The sequence below is a fragment of the Muntiacus reevesi genome, chromosome 4 (assembly GCF_963930625.1).
Source record: "Muntiacus reevesi chromosome 4, mMunRee1.1, whole genome shotgun sequence".
NCBI lineage: Eukaryota > Metazoa > Chordata > Mammalia > Artiodactyla > Cervidae > Muntiacus > Muntiacus reevesi.
The window spans coordinates 39,214,617-39,224,087 of record NC_089252.1 but is presented as its reverse complement, the minus strand read 5'-3'; positions in this window follow the sequence as shown (position 1 = coordinate 39,224,087).

The following is a 9,471-nucleotide window of genomic DNA, read 5'->3' as shown; positions in this document are numbered from 1 at the left end:
GGCCGCCTCAGTGCAGGATGGATTCCTGTGCCTAAACAAGCTCTGCAGATGGTCACAATCAGAGTTAGAGATTTAGTGCAATTCACTCTTGCCGGGGATATTTCACAGGAAAAGGAAAAGGTTATTGAATGATGCTTGTTCAACCAGATACGAGAAGAAAAGGCTGTTTAATCAAACACTTTTGTGTTAAAGATCACTTTTGTTACTGGGTGGGTGAGTTTAGGGAACCCTGGAAGAGCCTTCTGGTTAAGCCTGTGGGGAGGATGGCAAGGGTAGGATGGTCTTCAGAGCCCCGATCCGCCCCCTCAAAGCCACACCACCAGTGTCAGGGCTCCTCAGGGAGCAGGTTTGCCAGCTCAGGGCACCAGGGAAGAGCCACACATCTCTCCTCCTCACAACTTGTCAAAGACTTTTTTTTTTTGCAGAAAAGGTGACAGAAAACTTATGACTGTGTAAAATTATACCTTGCTCTCAAGGGTCTAAACCATATCGTTAACTGTGATCCAAATGCTGACTGAAGGTGTGGAATTCATAGCATGAGTGTCGTTTTGGGCCAATTTAAGGGGGAAAAAAACAAACAGACAATGGCTTATAAAAATCAGCATGAGGCTTTGGCAGGCGTTCTCCTGAGGAGGACTCCTTTCCTTTTTCCCTACCTGCCCCCTCCCTCCACCCCCGCAGCATCCGGAGTCCCCTTTGCACAGGGGTTGGGGGTGGGTTTGGAAGGGGGAGGGCTCTGGAGAGGAGGAGCAGGGGCCTCAAACCTGATGTCTTATAAAAGAGGGAAAATACTTTATATGTAAATCCCTCTTTCAGTCATTTACAAACACTCTCACTGACTTATAGGAAAAAAATAAAGATTTTGTGTGTCATAATTAGAAATGAAAGTATACAAAGCATATGAGGGTTTTAACTATGCATCGGCCTCCTGTATCTCCTTATCTCTGTACAATTTCCTTTCCACCAGACCTTGCCAGCCCCCATTTATTTGTAAATGCAAGTTCACCCCTCACATTGAAAATTCTCTCTAGGAGAACAGCACTGAAACAAGTATACTATCAAGGGTGAAAGAGATCACCAGCCCAGGTTGGATGCATGAGACAAGTGCTCAGGGCTGGTGCACTGGGAAGACCCAGAGGGATGGGATGGAGAGGGAGGCGGGAGGGGGGATCGGGATGGGGAACACATGTAAAGCCGTGGCTGATTCATGTCAGTGTATGGCAAAAACCACTACAATATTGTAAAGTAATTAACCTCCAACTAATAAAAATAAATGAAAAGGAAAAAAAAGTTCTCTCTAGGGACTTCCTGGGTGGTATAGTGGTTAAGACTGTGCTTCCACTGCAGGAGGCGTGGACTCAAGCCCCAGTAAGGGAACTAAGATCCTGCATGCTGTATGGTGCAGCAAAATTTTTAAAAAGTACTGAGAAATTCTTGAAGGAAAAAAGGAAGCAACAGCTATTGCATCCCACCTACGTTGCTACTTGTGGCCATAACTCCAGGTGAGAATTTCAAGGGATGATGAAATGCATAGGTCTGACGTCCAAGATTGAAACACTTTTGTAAGTTACCTCATCTCTTTTATAAAGGGAAGATGGCAATTTTGTAAAGGAAGGTCTAACTAATTAATAAGTTAAAACCTTTCCTTAACCTAAGGAAGTTTAGTCAACCACTGATTTAGGGAAGTGATTCCCCGCTGGCTCAGCGGTAATGAATCCGCCTGCAATGCAGGGGCCACAGGAGACTCGAGTTTGATCCCTGGGGGTCGGGAAGATCCCCTGGAGAAGGAAATGGCAACCCACTCCAGTATTCTTGCCTGGAAAATCCCATGGACAGAGGAGCCTGGTGGACTACAGTTCAAAGCATTGCAGAGTCAGAAATGACTGAAGCAACTCAGAATGCATAATTTAGGGAAACATGTCACATTTTACGGGCTTCCCTGGTAGCTCAGCAGTAAAGACTCTGCCTGCAGTGCAGTAGACATAATGAGACAAATGAGGGGTCATAGGAGATTCAGGTTCCATCCCTGGGTGGGGAAAATCCCTGGAAGAGGAAATGGCAACCCACTCCAGTATTTTTGCCTAGAGAATCCCATGGACAGAGGAGCCTGGCAGGCTACAGTCCATGGGGTTGCAGAGTCAGACATGACTTAGCGCACACATGCTGGGAAGGTGAGCCCCCGGGGCAGGAATCCCAGTGGCCATCTTCTTAGAGCATCACCTGGCTCAGAGCTGCTCCTAAAACGCCTGTTAAACTCATTGATTCCGTCACTGTTCTCCTTGTATAAGACACACATACAGATCTATTTTTATTTTTTATAATTTATTTATTTGGCCATGACGGGTCTTAGTTGAGGCATGTGGGATGTTCCTTGAGGCACATGGGGTCCTGAGCAGGTGGGCTTCAGCTCACATCGTGGCTTGAGGGTTTAGTTGCCCCTTGACATGTAGCATCTTAGTTGCCTTACCAGGAATCGATCCTGCGTGCCCTTTGCAGCAAGGTGGATTCTTAACCTCTGGACCACCAGGCAGTCCTCAGCCTCTCTTTAGACAAGGACGAGGTGACTTCTCCTGGGATACAGACGGTCCTCCAGGAAGCACCAGCCTTGGTCGTGCTCGGGACTGGGAGTGCCAAGCAGGGCGGTGCGGCAGTTCTGGGTCCAGACCTGGCTGGTCACCCTCGATGGCAGGGGACAGATGGGTCGACAGCGAGTGAGGATGGAGGAGCCACCAGGAGGCAGCTGGACGCTTCCCACTGGGCCCACCTCCCACGAGGGCAGCCTGGCCGACTGGGAGCTTATGGTCCCAAGTCTGAAATCACAGCACAAACACGGCCCACCTTTGGCTGTCCTCAGAGTGGAGACTTCTCACCAGCTGGAGGGCTTAGAACAGCACCGATAGCCACAGGTGCTGGCTGCCTTTGTTCCAGAAAGGAGGGGAGGGCTAAGGGCGGGGGTGATGCGGCGACCAGGGGCCGGCCCCTCCCGCAGCCCCGGGGCGCACTTTGCATACAGCTGGAGCTCGGCTCATCCCCAGCCACCGCCGCCAAAGGCCGCAGAATAAAGACTCAGCCACAGACACCGCCGTCTGGCCCCCCGTCAGGGGCTCACCCCGTCTTTCCTCTCAATTAACATAACTAAAGTGGGACCCAAGGCTTTTGTCCTCAGCTCACCCAGCCTCAAGTTCGTGGCCAACCTGGGACCGGTGATCAGGAAGGCAGTCAGGGTTAGAGGTCCAGGGCCTTGCAAGTCAGGACCCAGGGCATCAGGCTGCTTTCTCCTTTCTGTTTGGAACAAAACCACTCTGCGGCCTGCTTCTTAAGAGGAGAGACCGGCGTGTTCACAGCTTAAACAGGCAGATCCCGCCAACAGCCCAGACTTCTGGAGGCCAGGTGGGTAGGCTGGGCATCAAGAGAATTATTTTCTGTCTGGTCACTGGAGCCCAGCTGCAAATGTGAATTTGTAATGCGACCTGGTAGGGGGTTACCCATCTCCACCTGCCAGAGTGACAGCCAGTTTCCTGGGTGACAGGCAGGGCTATTTCCCTGGGTAAAGTCACAGGGAGGAGAAGAAGGTAAAAGTTGAAAATAAAAATGAGCAGGTGTGCTGGGCTGACCTCTTAATGAGTAAAGGCTGACCTCCAGCCATCACTGAGGATCGTGGGCCTTAATCCTTCTCCCAACTAATACTATTGATGGCAAGTGTTCTTTTAAGTAAGTGACATGCAGGTTTATTTATTTCGATGTATTTATTTTAAAAAATTATTTGGCTGCACCAGATCTTAGTTGCCATTTTAGTTAATGGCATGTTTGATTATTCGCCATTTATTATGCACTTTGCATTCACAGGTCAAAACAGTGCAACAGTGCAATTTGTGTTTCCTCGAGTTACATTTGCTTTCTGTGTTAAAGATAAATTCTCAAGTTACAGTATGACGTGAAGTTTGTGTGAGTGTAAAGACTTCTGTCTCCGCAGGAAAAAGAAAGAGCGTTTCTTCAAGGACTTTGCAGGCCTGTGGTTTACGAGTGTCTGGGTACCCATCCACATGCGTACAGAACTGCTCCACCTCTGCACAGGCCCTGCTCGCTCTTCTTCCTCCTTTTCTCCCTCACTCCCTGCTCCCGCCCCTACTTTCATTTTTTTCTGGCCAGACACATTTATTGTCAGGGTCACTGAATGTCTGCTCCGGGTCAGAGACATTTACAGAAACTGAAACTGCCCTTGTTCTCAAGTGCTTTGCAATTTTTTTTTTTTCCTTTTTAGATTTTTAAATTTTTGATATGGACCATTTTTTAAAAGTCTTTATTGAATGTTACAACATTGCTTCTGTCTTATGTTCTGGATTTTTGGCCATGAGGCATGTGGGATCTTAGCTCTCCGGCCAGAGATCAAACCTGCACCCTCTGCATTGAAAGGTGAAGTCTTAACCACTGGACTATCTTGGATTTTCACAGACGGATTTGCTTTGAGTCCACAGGTCTGATAACATCCAAGAGACCCACCCAGGAAGCCACGTCGAATCTGAGGCACCCAGGAGTCAGCTCAGGGCCACCTGAGTGGCCACAGTCCCCGCTGGGCTGTGTTCCATTCTCACCAGGCATTCTGTCCAAAATTTTTTTTTTTTTTTAATTGTTTCAAGCCTTCTCTTTCCGGAAGCTGGTCCTGTCTGAACCTGCAGGCAGTCGGGCTCCAGGAGCGAGGAGCTCACCAGCCTCCAACTCCAGAGCGGATGGTAAGGTATGCTGCATTTTGTCAACGTTCACCAAGAGCACACCTGGCGAGTCCAGTGGTATGATGTTCAGAAACCGCATAGCTGGTCTGCAGTGGCAGGGTCAGAGAGGGACGAGCCGTCCAAGACAGAGCGTGAGAAATGCCTTTCCAGTAAAGCTGAGCGCGGAGATCAACCCGGGGCTGAGAAACACTGCCTGCCATGAGGGAATGCGGGAGCCAGGGTGGAGGACATTCATCTGAGCTGCCAGGCAAGGAGTAAGCGAGCTTCCCGCCACCGGAGCAGGGGGAGCCTGGGCCTCTGTCACCACTCGGCCCCCGGACCACCCTGAGAGTCCTCCTCTGTGCCGTGGGCTAGGATGCCTGCCTGTGCCATGGGCACATGTAGGGCTCTCCTGACTGCGGGTGGCAAGGAGTGTCTCAGAGGGACCAGGGGACCCTGAGCACGCTCACAGCTGGGCCTCAGAGAACCTGAGGCAGAGCGCGGGCCAGGGCGGCCGGGCAGCCAGATCCAGGCCTGGCAATGGCACTCACCAGATTCCCAGAGACTCACCCTCTTTTCAGCCCAGATGCGGTGGGATACGTACCCTCCCAGCCGGTGTCTGTCTCTGGCAGGCCCCTGCGTATATGATCTTGAAGTGAAAATGAAAGTTGCTTCAGTCGTGTCTGACTCTTTGCGATCCCATGGACTGAGCCTGCCTGGCTGCTCTGTCCATGGGATTCTCCAGGCACAAATACTGGAGCCGGTTGCATTTCCTCCTCCAGGGAATCTTCCTGACATAGGGATCAAGCCCATATCTCTTGTGCCCCTTACGCTGGCAGGCGGCTTCTTTACCACCACTGCCACCTGTCATCCTTATAATCTCATTTAATAGAGAGTAAATCGGCACTTTGGGGAACTGGGTGAATTTTCCAAATTCATGGTTCCTGAGTGGCTGAGAACTACCACCAAGCCCTGTCGAGTCCAGCGCCTTTCCCTAATTAGTCGGTGGACGCGCTGGGCTGGGCTGGCTTTGCCTGTCCCCGAGCTGCGCCAGCCCCAGCCACCCTGTCTCCAGCCGCCCCTGCTTCCCTCTGCAGCCTGGGAGGAAATTGAGTTTCAGTCTGAGGCTGGCTATTAATCTCAGCATTGTTAGCAGCAAAGTCACATGAGGTGAAGTGTAAGGCCTTTTGCTTCCTGATCTATAAGTGCCCAGACAGCTGTAGATCAATAGTGATTTTATCTTCAGGTCAGAGTGTCAGCTTCTGCCTCTGGGGTGGCACAGGACAGCCCGTCCTGGAAAAGGCGACCTCCCTCCCCCACTGCTCCCCCAGCAGCCTCTGGAGTGTCCCCAGTGACCAGCGCTGGTGAGCTTACAAAGTAACAAAGTGGCTTACATGTGATCCATCCATGTTGTGTTCAAGGTGGTTGATAAGAAGCATTCAAGAGCGACATTGCAAGGGAGACAGACGGGCCCCAGGCCAGGCAGCTGGGGTTTCCTCCCATGGACAGAAACTCCCAAAGAGCAGGAGCAGCGAGAAGCCTTGTCCTGCCCAGATAAGCGACAGAAACCACGTGTTCCTCACTGTCAAAGTCAAGGAGACCTCCCTGACTCCACAGGCACAGCGAGTCTCCTTGGAGGTTGAAAGAGGGGGCGCCACCCCATAGGAGGTGATGTCACCTACCCATAGGCCTCTTCACTGGCATCCACCTTGGCTGAGAAATGCACACACACCGGAGAGGACCCTGAGCTAAACCGAACACAGGCTCAGAGCCTGGTGGGGCGAGATGACTGGCCAAAGGGTACCTGGAAGAAATGCCCCATAAAAGTGAATTAAACCATCACGAGGGTGCAATGCTCTCTGAGCCTGCCTGGGGGTGTCTATCCACAGGTACCCTTCTTCCTCCTAATAAACACTGCACTTGTTTCACTACATTCCGTCTCCTTGTGGGAATTCATTTCTGCAAAGCTGAAGGGCCAGGGCCTTGTCACTGACCACTGGTCTAACGGTCTAGGATTCCGAGCTCTCATTGTCGCTGCCAGACCCAGCTGGGAACTGAAGCTCTGCTTCAAGCTGCTGCAGGCCGAGGCCATCTGAGATCAAAACTACTATGGCTTAAGGATGGCAAGATGTCAAAACAATAAAAACTGCCCCTGCAAATGAGGCATAAGATCTGTCCAGTTTTTCCCCTCTACCTTCTGAGAGTCCTTCTCTCCTCTCCACCCTCTCCCATCCCCCACCCCACCTCCAACATCAGGACCAAGTGGTGACCATCATGGCTGCTTAAGGCTTTCCTTCTTTTGGATAAACTTACTCTGAGGACAGAGTGCTGACCGATCCCTGCAGAGAAAAGACTCATCACTTTCTGCGGACCCTCGCCCGGCCATGGGCTTCGCCCTGACAAGGAGCTGCCAAGCCCAGTGCGCACAGAGCCGGCAGATCCTACCAGGACTTGGGGGGCACTGAACGGGGATGATTCCGGTAATGCCGAGGAGGGTCCCCAGGCTGGGCCAGTGTCCCAGGCCTGGGCAAGCACACCCTGAGCTAGCTGACTGGCAGGTTGTTGGTTGTCATGGCAATGCAACCCCTGCCAAGGGTGGGGTCCTAGGATGAGGAAAAAGCCTGGCAGCTGCTAAGCAGAGGGCCAGGGGTAGGGGAAAGGTGAAGGGCATGGTGGGCTTATCAGTCCCAAATGAGCTTCAAGTATCTGTAAGACTTCCAACCTTTTTTTTTCCTTAAGAAGGAAAAATTCATAAAATAGTGATGATGAAAAATATTGCATGAATGGTGAAGAAAAGGAGAGGTATGAGAAAAGCTTGAAAGGGACCAGGTGCTAGGCATTAAAAATGAAGGCGTGGGACAGTGAGAAAACCTCAGGGCACAATTTAAATCCCTACCCAAGGAGCAAAGGCAAAGGAAAAAAGGAACTCGGGTCTTTGGAGCCAAAGGCAAGAGGAAATGACAGAGTCTGAGGCAGCTTGCTCAGCCTGCAGCCTGGGGCAGCCTGTGACCGCGAGGGGCCAGGATTGACCTTGGCGATGACAAAGCCAGGCCCGTGACAGACATGAAAGCGCTGCGGCCCCCCTGCACCCAGGGACTCACCAGCTGCTTCATACCACTGCGGGTGATGCCTGGGGATTTTGCACTGCCTTCAACTTAAAGTATTTCTTCTTATGAACTCAGACCTTTCTTGCAATGTGAAAATGGCTTCAGTTTAAATGACAGCTTTAAACAGCCATCACAAATTATGCCAGGGTCAAAACGCATAAGAAGTGTCAGGCTGGTTTTGAGCAGTTTTGCTTTATTGTTAGATGAGGCCAAACCTGCAGGGGTTCCTGCCTTTTATCAAGTCTGTTCTCCAAGTGACTGCTCGTATCCTCCAGGAGCCGGTCGGGTGGGTGAGTGCCTGTCACTGTGGAAGGAAGAGGACCCCTGGGGAAGCCTGCTGGACGCTGCAGACACTGGCTCTATAACCCGAGCCTGAGGGCACCCCTGAGAGTCTCCAGCCCTCCTGATGCCCAGCAGCCTCACCTGAAAGGCCTAACTCTGGAGTGACCCTGGCCAGCATGTATACATTCATGCAAGTGAACCTCTGTCACTGCTTCCCCAACAGTGAAGCGAGGCCTGGATTCTGCTTAGTGTCAGGTGGGGCTCCTTCTAAAGCAAGTCATCAGCCAGACATGAAACGTGCTTGCTTTGCCCACAGATCACATGGACTTCCAAGGTGGCACTAGTGGTAAAGAACCTGCCTGCCAACCCAGGAGACGCGAGAGACACGGGTTTGATCCCTGGGTCGGGAAGATCCCCTGGAGGAAGAAACGGCAACCCGCTCCAGTGTTCTTGCCTAGAGAATTCCACGGACAGAGGTGCCTGGCGGGCTATAGCCCACGGGGTCTCAAAGTCAGACACGACTGAATGACTGAGCATGCACAAACATGTGGACCACACCCTGAAGGTTGCCTCCTTCCACAGCTTGCTCTCAAACACAGTGACTGTCTTTGGAAGACACAACAAAAAAGCTGTCCAGTAAGTAACAGACTCGTGTGTCCCTTTGGGTTGAGTTCAACTTATGCCCATGTTTCCTGGAAGTGACCCTACAGTGGTGCTGGCACCTGCAACTTTTGCACCAGTTCTGGGAAGCCCAGCTGCTGCCAAGGCAGAGCTCACCGTCTACAATTTTCTCCCTGAGGCTCTGTCTGCTCCAAAACACTGGTTTCTCTGTATTGTGAATTTTCGCATTTATATGTCTATAAGAATACTTCAGGGGACTCTGATCAGTTGCTCAATTGTGTTCAACTCTTTGAGACTCCACGGACTGTAGACCACCAGGTTCTTCAGTCCATGGCATTCTCCAGGCAAGAATACTGAAGCAGGTTGCCATTTCTTCCTCCAGGGGATCTTCCCAACCCAGGGATTGAACTTGCATCTACTGTGTCTGCAGGAGGATTTTTTTTTACCACCGAGCCACCATCCCCTCAGCAGAGTATGCAGGATCAGTAAGCAAAAGGTAGTCAACTCAATTAAAAAAAAAAAAAAAGGGCAAAAGAAGTGAAAAAAACCCATGAAAACCACAATACACCCATCAGAACAGATAAAATGAAAAAATACAGGCAATTTCAAGTTGTTGGGCTGCACCCCACAGGCTTGAAAGGCCTGTGCTTGCCCAGCTTCAAGACCAAAGAAAAAGCCTGGAGTCGGAAACAGAGACATCGATGGTTTAACTGATGGGGAGCCAACATGTCTGAAGCAGGGCGAAATTACCA